Source organism: Anomaloglossus baeobatrachus, chromosome 1 (genome assembly GCF_048569485.1).
Source record: "Anomaloglossus baeobatrachus isolate aAnoBae1 chromosome 1, aAnoBae1.hap1, whole genome shotgun sequence".
NCBI classification, from domain to species: domain Eukaryota; kingdom Metazoa; phylum Chordata; class Amphibia; order Anura; family Aromobatidae; genus Anomaloglossus; species Anomaloglossus baeobatrachus.
The window spans coordinates 384759991-384772497 of record NC_134353.1 but is presented as its reverse complement, the minus strand read 5'-3'; positions in this window follow the sequence as shown (position 1 = coordinate 384772497).

Genomic DNA, 12507 nt, shown 5'->3' with positions numbered 1-12507 from the left:
GACATGCAAAGAGGTTTAGCAAAGGAAGCAGAGAAGCTTGTGGCTCTTCTAGAAATACTTTTGGATGTGACACTGCATTTAGATTTAAGCAACATGGCTATCAAGGGAACATTGCAGAGAATTGGAGATTACATAATGGCAATTTTCTGGGAACCTTGGAACGCTTGTCACAATATGACAGTGTACTAAAAGAGCATCGAGAGAAGGTCAAGGCAAGTCAAGAAAAGGGAAAAAATCCAGCTCATTATCTATCTTGGGGAACACAAAATGAATTTAGAAATATTTGTGGAAAACATGTCCTGCATGTCATATTTTCAGAACGGAAAGAAGCTATTAATTTTTCTGTTATTTGTGATGCTACTCCAGATGACTTGCACACTGAACAGAAGTTATAGTTTTAAGGTATGTCTCCAGTGATCCCCGAACAGGAATTTGGCAAGTGCAAGAAAGGTTTTTGGAATGTTTTGATTTTTTTTTAGAAGACTGCAGAACAAATTGCAGATATGATTATATCAAGACTGAATGAGCATGCCATTGACCTCAAAGACTGTAGAGGCCAGGGATATGATAATGGAGCAAACACGTCAGGTAGGATTAAAGGTTAAGGGCCAAAATTCTGGAGAAATTTCCAAGAGCTCTCTTTTTGTCGTTGTGCTGCCCATTCTTTAAACCTGTATATACCTGTATAGCTGTTCATGCTGCTGCGAGCTGTCCTGAAATGAAGACCTTTTTTTGGAAGTGTAAACTGGCTATACATTCTGTTTAGCAATAGCCCTGAGAGATGGATCACCTTACTTGATGTAGTTGGAAGGTCTTTGCATGGTCTAAGTGACACCCGGTGGAGCTCAAGAATAAAGGCTGTACGTCCAGTTGCTGAAAAACTGCCAAGCATTTTGAAGGCTCTTGATAAAGTTCTTTCTTCTGGAAAACTTCCAAATGATGGACATTCAGAAGCTGAAGGTCTCTCTAACTATTTTTCGTCTTTTAGCGCAGTGGTTTTAGCAACATTTTGGGTAAAAGTTCTCACCAGTTTTGATGAGAGAAACCAAATACTACAATCTACATCTGTCTCCTTGGAAGTTGGGACTGCCATCATTAAAGGTCTCTCTGAAAAGATGAAATGACACCGGGAAAAGTGGCCCACTCTGCTTTCTGAAGCTAGTTTGGTAGCAGATGGCATGGGAATTCCAAAGGACCTATTGAACGCTCAACAATTGCGCCAAAGAAAGTGAAAGCATCATGAATCTGCAAATCCTGAAGAGCACATCAAAGCTAATGTCTTTTTTGTGGCAATTGGACACTATCATTTCTGATCTTCACCAGCGCTTCAGATCAATGGAAGACATCTGCAAGTTGCTTACTCCACTTCTTAAGATGAGGAAAGTTAGTGAAGAAAACCTGGTGGCATCCGCTGAAGAATTGATCTCTGCATACCCTGAAGATCTCACATCATCGTTACTCTCAGCTGCAATATCTTCGGAAGGTTTATGATGCTACATTTCCAGAAAACATGGGTCCACTGCATTTGCTAAAACGCCATCTACAAATTCGAGCTTCAAGGAATATTTGGAGAGGTGTGTATTGCGCTCAGAATTTTTATCACCCTACCACTGTCAGTAGCAGAAGGAGAGAGGGCATTTAGCAAACTCTCACTGATCAAGAACTATCTGCATTCTACAATGACGGAACGATTGAACAGCCTATTCCAGTGATGGCGAACCTATGGCACGCGTGCCAGACTGGGCACGCAGAGCCCTTTCTGCTGGCACGTGCGCTGTCACCTGATCCTGCCGCTTTGATCTGCTGGCGCAGTCGCGCTTTCTGTTCAAAGTTGTGTTGGAGCTCAGACACTCCTCCTCTCCTAGGCCGCAGGCCTGTTGCCTAGGAGACGTTGGAGCATCAGTAAGCGGCGCCGGCGTGACGTCTTGTGGCCGCGTGGGAGCTGAGGACCCAGCGGTGCGCAGCGGAGGAGCGGGTGCTGGAAGGTGAGTTGTGTTTTTTTTTTTTAACTTGTGTGCGGCTGTGTCAAGGTGAGGGGAGACAGTGCCAGCACGGGGGAGACAGTGCCAGCACGGGGGAAACATGGCCAGCATGGGGGAAACATGGCCAGCACGGGGAAAACATGGCCAGCACGGGGGAAACATGGCCCGCACGGGGGAAACATGGCAAGGATGGGGAGAAACATGGCAAGGATGGGGGGAAACATGGCAAGGATGGGGGGAAACATGCCAGTATGGGGAAAACATGCATGCTAGGATGGGGGAAACATGCATGGCAGGATGGGGAAAAAAATGCATGGCAGGATGGGGAAAAAAATGCATGGCAGGATGGGGAAAAAAAATGCATGGCAGGATGGGGAAAACATACATGCTAGGATGAGGGAAACATGCATAGCAGGATGGGGAAAACATGCATGCCAGGATGGGGAAAACATACATGTCAGGATGGGAGAAACATGCATAGCAGGATGGGGAAAACATGCCAGGATAAGGTTAATTTACCAGGAAGGGGAACATTTACCAGAAAGGGGAACATGCAAGTAAGGGGGACATTTACCAGGATTGGGGAACATTTACCAGGATGGGGGAACATTTACCAGGAATGGGTAAATTTACCAGGATGAGATACAGGCTGGAATGGGGGAACATTTACCAGGATGAGGAATATTTACCAGGATGGAGAATATGCTGGGATGGTGTACATTTACCAGGATGGGGCCATGATGGGAACAAATATTTCAGAATGTGAGAAATATATATCAGGAGGATGGGGGACATGTTTATCAAGAAGTGGCCCAGGAAGGGGGACATAACTACACAATGAAAGGGGAGGGGAGACACTCGTATGTCTTTATGGGATTTCGAGATGTTCATACTTTGAAATGTAGATGTGGATTACAAGGTGACATCTGATTGCATTCCATGCTAAAATCTCTGTCTAATATGCTGCAATTCTTTTCCAGAAAGATCAATCCAACTGCTGTATCTGGAAAGGGCAGTGGGAGAGGCTCAGCTTTAATGTGTGGTAAGCACGAATGAGCAGGATGCCCCCTGCTGAAGAGAAGAGAAGACTGCAAAGGTAAGGTTAAAATCAATTATTTACATACTAGGATTGGTTGGCACTTCGGGGAAAAAATTGGGTTTAGGTCTACAGTTTGGGCACTCGGCCTGTAAAAGGTTCACCATGACTGACCTAGTCCTTCTATCACTTGAACATGAGCTTGCCAGACGCCTAAATTTTAAAGTCCTGATAAAGGATTTCGCTAACCAGACGGTAAGACGACAGCCTATTCCACAAATGTAAATTTACACTTCAAATTTTCTACAATGTAGCAAGTTTTTTACATTAGTGTATCATAGCTCTGTGCCCTAATAACATTGGAGATCTTTAAAAGATCAGTTAGTAAATGTTTCAGTTGTGGGACCTGCACCTGACTGATCTCAGTGATGTACAATCAGTACCTCACATGGGAATACTCATTTACTATTCGGGCTCAGTTCTTAAAACGGTGTGCGCTATTGTTTGTTGTTGTTAGATTTATGAGAATACTCCTTTTAATATTAGAGGTCAGTTCTTAACAGTGTGCCCTTTGTTCTTAGTTAAGAAAATACGTTTCTATTATGGTTCAGCTACTTAGATTGTGTGAAATACTGTTTGTTTGTTTTTTCCTACCTCACAAAATGATCTTATAATAATTTGTATTAATTGACTAGCTGTTCCCAGCCATCTAATGCTCGACACACCCATTCCTATGTAATTAACACTACTGGTGATTAATTAAACTAAAGTTAATAATGATAATATTCGGTAGCATTGAAGTAGTTGAATTACATGTAAAGGAAGTTGATAATTCTCAACTGGCAATGAAAACGTGACGTGAAAAATGCTGGGAGTTGCACACTCACACACCTGAAGCTGAGCTGATTCAGCCAATGACAAAGGCCGCCTAATGCTAAATTTAAACTCCCAGCATTTTTCACGTCACGTTTCGTTGTCAGTTGACAATTATCAACTTCCTTTACAAGTAATTTAACCACTTCAATGCTACTGAATGTTCTCATTAATAATTTTAGTTTAATTAATCACCAGCAGCGTTAATTACATAGGAATGGGCGTGCTGAGCGTTAACTGGCTGGGAACAGCTGGTATACATATATATATATATATATACACAGTATGTGTGCTTACTGATCACACCTTAGCATTATGCGGCCTTTGTCTGTCATTGGCTGAATCAGCTCAGTTTGAGATGTGTGGTGTGCAATGTACACAACAGGATTTGTGTCTAAGCTTACAGGACCTGTGATGATGTCACGTGGAGGGGAGGAGTCAGGGGTCACATGATCAGCTCCTCAATGTATGCAGGACTCTGCTGTGCTGGTTACAGGATTTGTGTCTGTGCTTACAGGACCTGTGATGATGCCACATGGAGGGGAGGAGTCAGGGGTCACATGATCAGCTCCTCAATGTATGCAGGACTCTGCTGTGCTGGTTACAGGATTTGTCTCTGTGCTTACAGGACCTGTGATGATGTCACATGGAGGGGAGGGATTGGCAAATAACCACGAGTAATCACATCGGCTTTTATATATATAGATTATACGTGTTCTCTGTTTATTTTTTTGTTAGTTTGTTCTGTTTATTTTGTTACTGGCACTATAATTTTCACTTTACAGAATTGACCAAAAGATTTAACTAAATAACTCATGAAACATGCATGTACCATATTTTTTGGATTATAATACGCACTTTTCATCCCAAAAATTTGGGAGGAAAATGAGGGGTACGTCTTAAAATCCAAATATAGCTTACCGGGAGGTGAATTGGCGGAGGGGCTGTCTGTGCGGCTTTGTGTGCGGGTGGCTGGTGGGTGCGTGAGGGCAGCTTTGCCTCTCTGTCCCAGCGGCCGGCTGCCTCTCTGTGTGGGTGGGCGGGCGGCCTGATGGCTGCCACTCTGTGCGGCCGGGTGGCTCTGCGGACTGCAGTGGCTGTGCGACGGGTGTCCTAGTCTGTCCGCGGTTCCGGATTCAAATGATGGCGCTGGGAGTCAGCGCGTGCACAGATACAATTCTTGGGTGTGAGCACCATCTTCGCACATGCCACTCCGGGCGCCATTTCTTTGAAGCCCAGACCGCAGAGAGACTGGGACACTCACCACACCAGCCTGCTCAACCACACAACCACCACAGCTTCCGCTGCCACCATTGACCCGCCGCTGCCACCACTGACCCGCCACCACCGCTGCCACCACTGACCTGCTGCTGCCACCACTGATCCACCGCTGCCACCACTGACTTGCCGCTGCTGCCAGCACAGCCTCTGCCTCCTGTGATCCCGCTCCACCACCGCTGCCGCCCCCTTCCGATGAGACAATACCAGAGTATAAGACAGACCCCATTTTTTTTTTTACCTTTTTTATCTCTAAATTTGGGGTGCGTCTTATAATCCAGTGCGTCGTATAAAACGAAAAATACGGTAGTTAGTGAAATGTTTATTGGGAATGTGTTGTGTAGCTTTTAAAATGGCCAATCCTTTTGTTTGTTTTAATGTTTTGTTTATTGAACCAATATTAACAAAATGTAAGCACATAACAAAGAGCATAGACATCACTAGCATCACAGTTAAACTAAATTGCCTTAAATCGCATTAAACCGCCTTCCAGGCGCAATGTCGTCTGTGGGATAGAATCTCAGATCGATTAGAAGTCCTTATATCAGGCGAATATTGGAAGGCGAGCCAGATCATGCCCTGCTCTCATAACATTATAAAAAGGAGGAACAGTTTTATCCTTTTTCTTATTGAAAGGAGAGAAAGTAAAGGAGAAAACACAGAGAAACAAGAAAATAGAAAAGGGGGGGGAATCCCTGAGGATTCTGAAAAAAGCCTTTCAGCTCCTACAGCTCAGTTTTAGGAAGGGAGATAGAGGGTCTAAGAGATTTGAGAAAGGGAGAATAGATAGGGGGGAATGGGGAAGGAAGAGGGTGTTGGTCTAGGGTCCATTCATCATATGTCTATAGTAATCAGGACTAGGTTATCAGCTCACTCGGTCCCCTAATGGGGGGGAGGAGACAACCTGGGTTTCTTTATGGCGTCTCCTGCGCAACCGCCATCAAAAAAGAAGGTTTGGATTTGTAGTCCTTCCAGGCCTTCCAAACTTGCCCAAAGAAGAACAATTGTTGTCGTAAGAGGGCAGAGAGCTCCTCCGCATAGTATAATTGGTCAATTTTCTGTAACAGCTGCGAGATGGTGGGTATCATAGTCGTGCGCCACAATTGAGCAATCAGCAGTTTGCAGGCTGAGCTCACAAAAGACACCAGTTTCGAGTTAGCCTTATCATTAGGCCACAATGGGAAATTTAGTAGCAGATGCATGGGTTCTGGGCCCCCCTGCTTGTTTGTAAGGTCAGAAATCAGCTGGATTGCCATCTTCCAGAATATCTGGAGGCGAGGGCACGTCCACCAAATGTGCAGATACGTTCCTCTATCCCCCTCACATCTCCAGCAGAGATCCGAAGAGGCAGACTGCCAAGTTGCGGCCGTGTCCGGGACTATGTACCATCTCGCAACTACTTTGAAGGAACTCTCTTGAACCCTCACACAACATGACGGTCCATGCGAGGCACCGTAAATTTGGCTCGTTTGAGCGTCAGTAAATGTGGTGTTCAGATCTTTTTCCCACTTCAATATGTAAGCTCTTTTTACTACCAATTCCTTTGTAAGTAGAGTGTTATATAAGCGAGATAAGACTTTTTTAGGAGACCTTGTTTGCGAGCAATATGATTCAAATGTGGTTAAGGGTCTAGTGAGGTTGGACTGTGACAGTAATGGTTGAATTGTGCGTTTTATTGTCATATAATGAAGAAATGTGAGTTTAGAAAGAAGGGGGATCTCACCCATCTCCTGCCTCGAGACCAAAGAACCGTCTTTTAGGAGATCTATAGCTGGGATCTTTGCATTACTTAGATATGGAGGTTTCGCGGTGTTGGCGAGATTCAGGCTGGAGTCTAGTATATCGGAGATTAGGGTGAGTGGTGAAAGAGGAGGGGCCAGGAGCTCTATGTTACGATTCCAATTGTCCAGAAGTGTTCTAGTCAGTTCGTTGGTACAGAATCTTTTATTTCCCTGACAGGGGGGGCGAGTAAAAGAGCTCGTAGGGAGGAGGGGGCCAGGTGTTCCTCTATTGTCGTCCACAACTTATTCGGAGGGCATCTGACCCAGTCTACTGCTCTAGAGAGGACAGCAGCTTTATAATATATGGATATGTTGGGGAGTCCCATTCCCCCTTTGTCCTTTGGGAGACTTAGGGGCACTTTGCACACTGCGACATCGCAGGTGCGATGTCGGTGGGGTCAAATTGAAAATGACGCACTTCCGGCATCGCATGCGACATCGCAGTGTGTAAAGGCTGGATGATACGATTAACGAGCGCAAAAGCGTCGTAATCGTATCATCGGTATAGCGTCGGCGTAATTCATAATTACGCCGACGCAATGGTCCGATGTTGTTCCTCGCTCCTGCGGCAGCACACATCGCTGTGTGTGAAGTCGCAGGAGCGAGGAACGTCTCCTACCGGCCTCACTGCGGCTTCCGTAGGATATGCGGAAGGAAGGAGGTGGGCAGGATGTTTACATCCTGCTCATCTCCGCCCCTCCGCTCCGATTGGCCGCCTGCCGTGTGACGTCACAATGACGCCGCACGACCCGCCCCCTTAACAAGGAGGCGGGTCGCCGGCCACAGGGACGTCGCACGGCAGGTGAGTGTGTGTGTGAAGCTGGCGTAGCGATAATTTTCGCTACGCCAGCTATCACCACATATCGCTGCTGCGACGGGGGCGGGGACTATCACACTCGGCATCGCAGCATCGGCCTGCGATGTCGTAGTGTGCAAACCCCGCCTTAGAGTGTGAAAATTGATTCTTGGTTTGTGCTTGTTCCAGATGTAATTGGAAATTAAAGAATTACATTGAGAAAGGAAAGATTTGGGGACTGGTATAGGTAACATTTGAAAGAGGTATATGAATTTTGGGAGTACGATGCTTTTGATTAGATTTTTCCGGCCAATCCAAGAGATGAAAGGCGCTTTCCATGAGGCTATTTGCGTGGTGAGTTTGGGAAGGAGAGATTTATAAATTTAGGTCAAAGAGTGATTTGGGGGCCTTCCCTATTTTGATGCCGAGATAGGTAATATGGCTTTTTGGCCATCTGAATGGGAACGACTTCTGGAGACATTTGATGACATTGCTCGGGATGTTTAGACTCAGTGCTTCAGATTTGGAGAGATTGATTTTAAAGTTGGACCATTGGCTGTATTCTTCTAGTGTGTTCATGAAGGCAGGGAGGCCTCTTTCGGGTCTGGACATTACTACCAACAAGTCATCAGCAAAGGCGGCGGACTTGTGGTGAATCCCCTGTAGGTTAATCCCCTCAATTCCCTGGTTTTGTTGGATGGAGCATATCAATGGCTCCATTACCATGGCAAAGAGTAGGGGGGACAAGGGGCAACCCTGCCTGGTTCCATTCTTGATGTCAAAGGGGTCAGTCAGCGTGTTATTTATTTTGATTCTGGCTGTGGGGGATGTGTACATCTGTAGTATTGCATGTATGACAATCTGAGGAAAATGAAAAGCCTCCAACGTGCCCCGCAAGAAGGTCCAGTCCACCCTATCGAATGCCTTCTCGGCATCCGTTCCCAAAAGCACAAGGGGCAAGCTCCGAGTCCTAGCATATTGCATTAGATGAAGTAAGCGTAGCGCGTTATCCTTCCCTTCTCTTCCCCGTATAAATCCGGATTGCTCCGGAGATATAAGGTCAGGAAGGATTTCCGCAACCCGGTTAGCGATTAAGCTTGCGTAGATTTTTAGGTCCACATTCAAAAGCGAGATGGGCCTATAACTTCCACAGCTTTCCGGATCCTTCCCTTCCTTATGTATTAATGATATGTGGGCTTCCAGAGCTTGTTTGGGAATAGGATCACCCAGGAGTAGAGCATTGCATGTTGCCAGGAGGTGGTCCCCCAAGATATCAAAGAACTTTTTATAATATATGGTTGGTAGGCCATCTGGGCCTGGTGCTCTTCCCATGGGGCATCTGGACAAGGTGGACTGAACCTCAGCACGAGAAAATGGTTTTGTCAGGGATTCTTGTTGTGCTTTGGAGAGTGTCGGGAGGTTTAGATTGGCTAGGTAGTTATGTATGCCGCGTTTTCTCTTATCGGTTTCTGTTGTTGACTCTTCTGGCCGGGATTGATATAAACTCTTATAGAATTGTAAAAATTCATTTGAGATTTGTGAATAATCCTGAATGCGGTGTCCCTGTGGTGTTTTGAGTGTATGTATAAACGTGCGAGCCTGTCTTGTTTTTATTAGTGACATCATAAGTTTGGAGGCTTTGTCCCCATGTACAAATATGCGGTTTTTCCAGCTCAGGTGTAACTTGGCCGATTGTTTGTTGAGTATGTCTCTCAGTGCCACCCGTTTGGCTGTCAATAATTCTAAAGTCTGTTGGGACAGAGATTTTTTGTGTTGGGTTTCCAATATAGTTATATCTTCATACAGATTTTGTAGGATTAGTTTCCTCTGTTTATTAAAGTGTGAGGAAATGGAAATCAGTTCTCCCCTTATGACCGCTTTATGTGCTTCCCACAAAAGTGGTGCTTTGATGTCTTGTGTCTTATTCTCCGCAAAATAGTTGCGGAGACGATCAGAAATACGTTTCCTGTTGTCTTCTGAGGAGAGAACTGACTCATTTAACCTCCATGTGCGGTGAATCAGATATGCCCTCTGTAGTGTGAAACTTGCCGTGACATAACCATGATCAGAGTGTGGCGTAGATTGGATTGTTGTGTCAGTGACGTTAGGTAGTAGAAACCTGGGTAAAAAAATGTAATCTATCCTGTGATATGATTTATGGGGGTGAGAAAAGAAGGTAAAATCTTTGGTTGTTGGATGTTGTAGTCGCCAGACATCAGTCAAGGATAGAGAGAGGAGAGCAGTTTTGACTCGAGAAAGGTCCCTGAGTGATATGTGGCTCTTTTTTGAGGTTGAGTCTAATTTTGGTTCCAGAGCTACATTAAAGTCTCCACAGAGTATTGGAATGCCTTCCGAAAAGGTCTTGAATTTTTTGAGTGTGGAAAGCAACCATCTCACCTGTTTGACATTTGGAGCATAAATATTTCCCATAGTTACCATTGAACCCGCTAATAGGCCTTTAACAAAAATGAACCGGCCCTCCGGATCAATTACTTCGTGTTGGGGTAAAAAGGGTATGTCTTTGGCGAATGCTATCGACACCCCTTTAGTCCGTTTATTTGGAGAGGGAGCATGAAACCACGTATTATAGTATGCTTTTTCAAAGCTTGGAATTTTGCCTTTGCAGAAGTGTGTTTCTTGTAGAAAGATTATGTCAATATGTTTCTTGTGGAAATTAGATAAAGTTTGTGCCCTTGGTATGGGGGAATTCAACCCATGAGCGTTAAAACTTGTCACATTAAATACCTTATGTTGTGTCTGCATAGTGACGATTGCAGGTGGATGACTCTTTTTCCGGTGGGATAAATGGACCAGACCCACAACCGTGCTGGGAAAGAAGGGAGCAGAAGAGATGGGGGATGGAGAAAAGATCAGATAAAGAACAAAATGTTAAAGTCAACAATAACAACATTTTCAACATCTAGATAAGAATAGATACGTATCAAGAGGGAGCAGAAAGTATAGAACCCCTAAATTGACTTCATGCTTTTAACATGCATAAACAATGATTGGCAATAATAGGCTTGAGCCTAGGTCTTCTCATGGGGCTTGCTTTCTGAGTTCGTCTGAAGCTTCTGTGCCGCATTGCGTCTAAGCCTTTGGGCCTTCGGGATGACGCTGTGCCAGGGTGACGGCTCTGGAAGTTGCTGTAGCGCAGTTGCTGAACTATGGATTTCTAATTCAGGATACTTCTCCAAAGTAATCCCCAGATCTTCGCAGATTTGCCTAATTTCGCCTGATGTTTTGCCTTGATAGTGTTTCCCTTTTGCTGTTATTGCAATGCCAAATGGATATAGCCAGCGGTATGGGAATTGACGTTGGCGTAGCTCTTCTGTGAAGGGTTTCAGTATTCGCCTCTTGGTCAGGGTGGTGGCAGCTAGGTCTTGGAAAATCCTGATTTCGGAGTCTTCATATTTTACGGTGCCAGCTTCCCTTGCTTTTTTGAGGATGAGCTCCTTAATACGGTAGTCCATGAAACGGCAGATGACATCTCTTGATGGTTCCCCCTGTCTGGGACGGGGTCTCAAAGATCTATGGGCTCTGACCAGTTCTATCGGTGGTACAGGGTCAGTGTCTATCAGGTCGGAGAAGATGCTTAGAAGAGCTGGGGTCAGGGCTTCGTTTACTACCGTTTCTGGGAGACCTTTTATTCTGAGATTGTTCCGCCTCTCCCTATTTTCATGATCCTCCAGAATAGTATGGATTTGGTTGACACTATCTTCTTGTTGGTGAAGACAAGAGATGATGGCGTTGGATGTTGTGGTGATCGTGGCCTGGGAAGCTTCCAGTGTTTCCACTCTGTGGCCTATCTGGCCAATATCCTGTTTGATGTGAGAGAGCTCCTTCACTACCGGTTCCAAGGCTTTGTTGAGAATCTGTTTGATAAAGGACCTGGAGATTGGGAGGCTTTTGCTAGAATCCATGTCCTCTGCGTCACTGGCGTCATCCTCCATTTCTTGTGTGGTATTAGCAGATGAGTTTTGAAGACATTCAGCCCCCGCCTCTGCTGGCAGGAGATGCTTTTTGAGGAACTTATCAACATCTGCTTGGGTCGTGGTCACCCCTGGTTTAGGCAGGGCACTGGCCATTTTATTACCGAATTTGACCATGTCGAAGTCAGCTCTTATGGTATTATGTTATATCGAGTATAATGGGGGTCCAGTCTCTCCGCTCCCTCTGAACAGCGTGGGGTGCACCGCTTTACACCCTGTGGGGGGGGGGGGGTCAGATGGACTGTGTTTTGTTTTTTTTTAATGTAGGACCACTTGAATGTCCTCTGTACCCTCTTTTCTGTGTTTTCCCGTCAGCAGCCCCTGGGTCCAGGAAAATATATGGCTCCGGGTCTGGGAATATTGCTCCAGAGCCCTTCTTGTGACCCTTAATGCAAAAGTCTCGTCCCTGGCAGACCCTCAGGTAGTAGAGAAAGGAGTGGGGTGTCTCTTGATATGTTGTGGATGCAGCCCTTATGCTGTGAAGGGGGGGGGGGGATCTCGGCCCAGGACTCCCCCGGGTTCCCCTATCCAGTTCCTGAGTGCGGCTTCACCACGGGCCCAGGCCTGGCAGCCTTCTGACTCCCAGGCAGGCGTGCGACGTTCTGCTGTGGGAGCGGGGGGGGGGGGGAGAAGGAGGACGCCGTCCCGGTGAACGAGGGTCGTGGTGGGGTATATCCCGGACTCTCCTGGGTCTCCCTGGGTGGGCGCGTGGGCGCGAGAGGACGTCCGGAGGTGTGGAGATATTCACTTACCGCCCGAACTCCTCTCT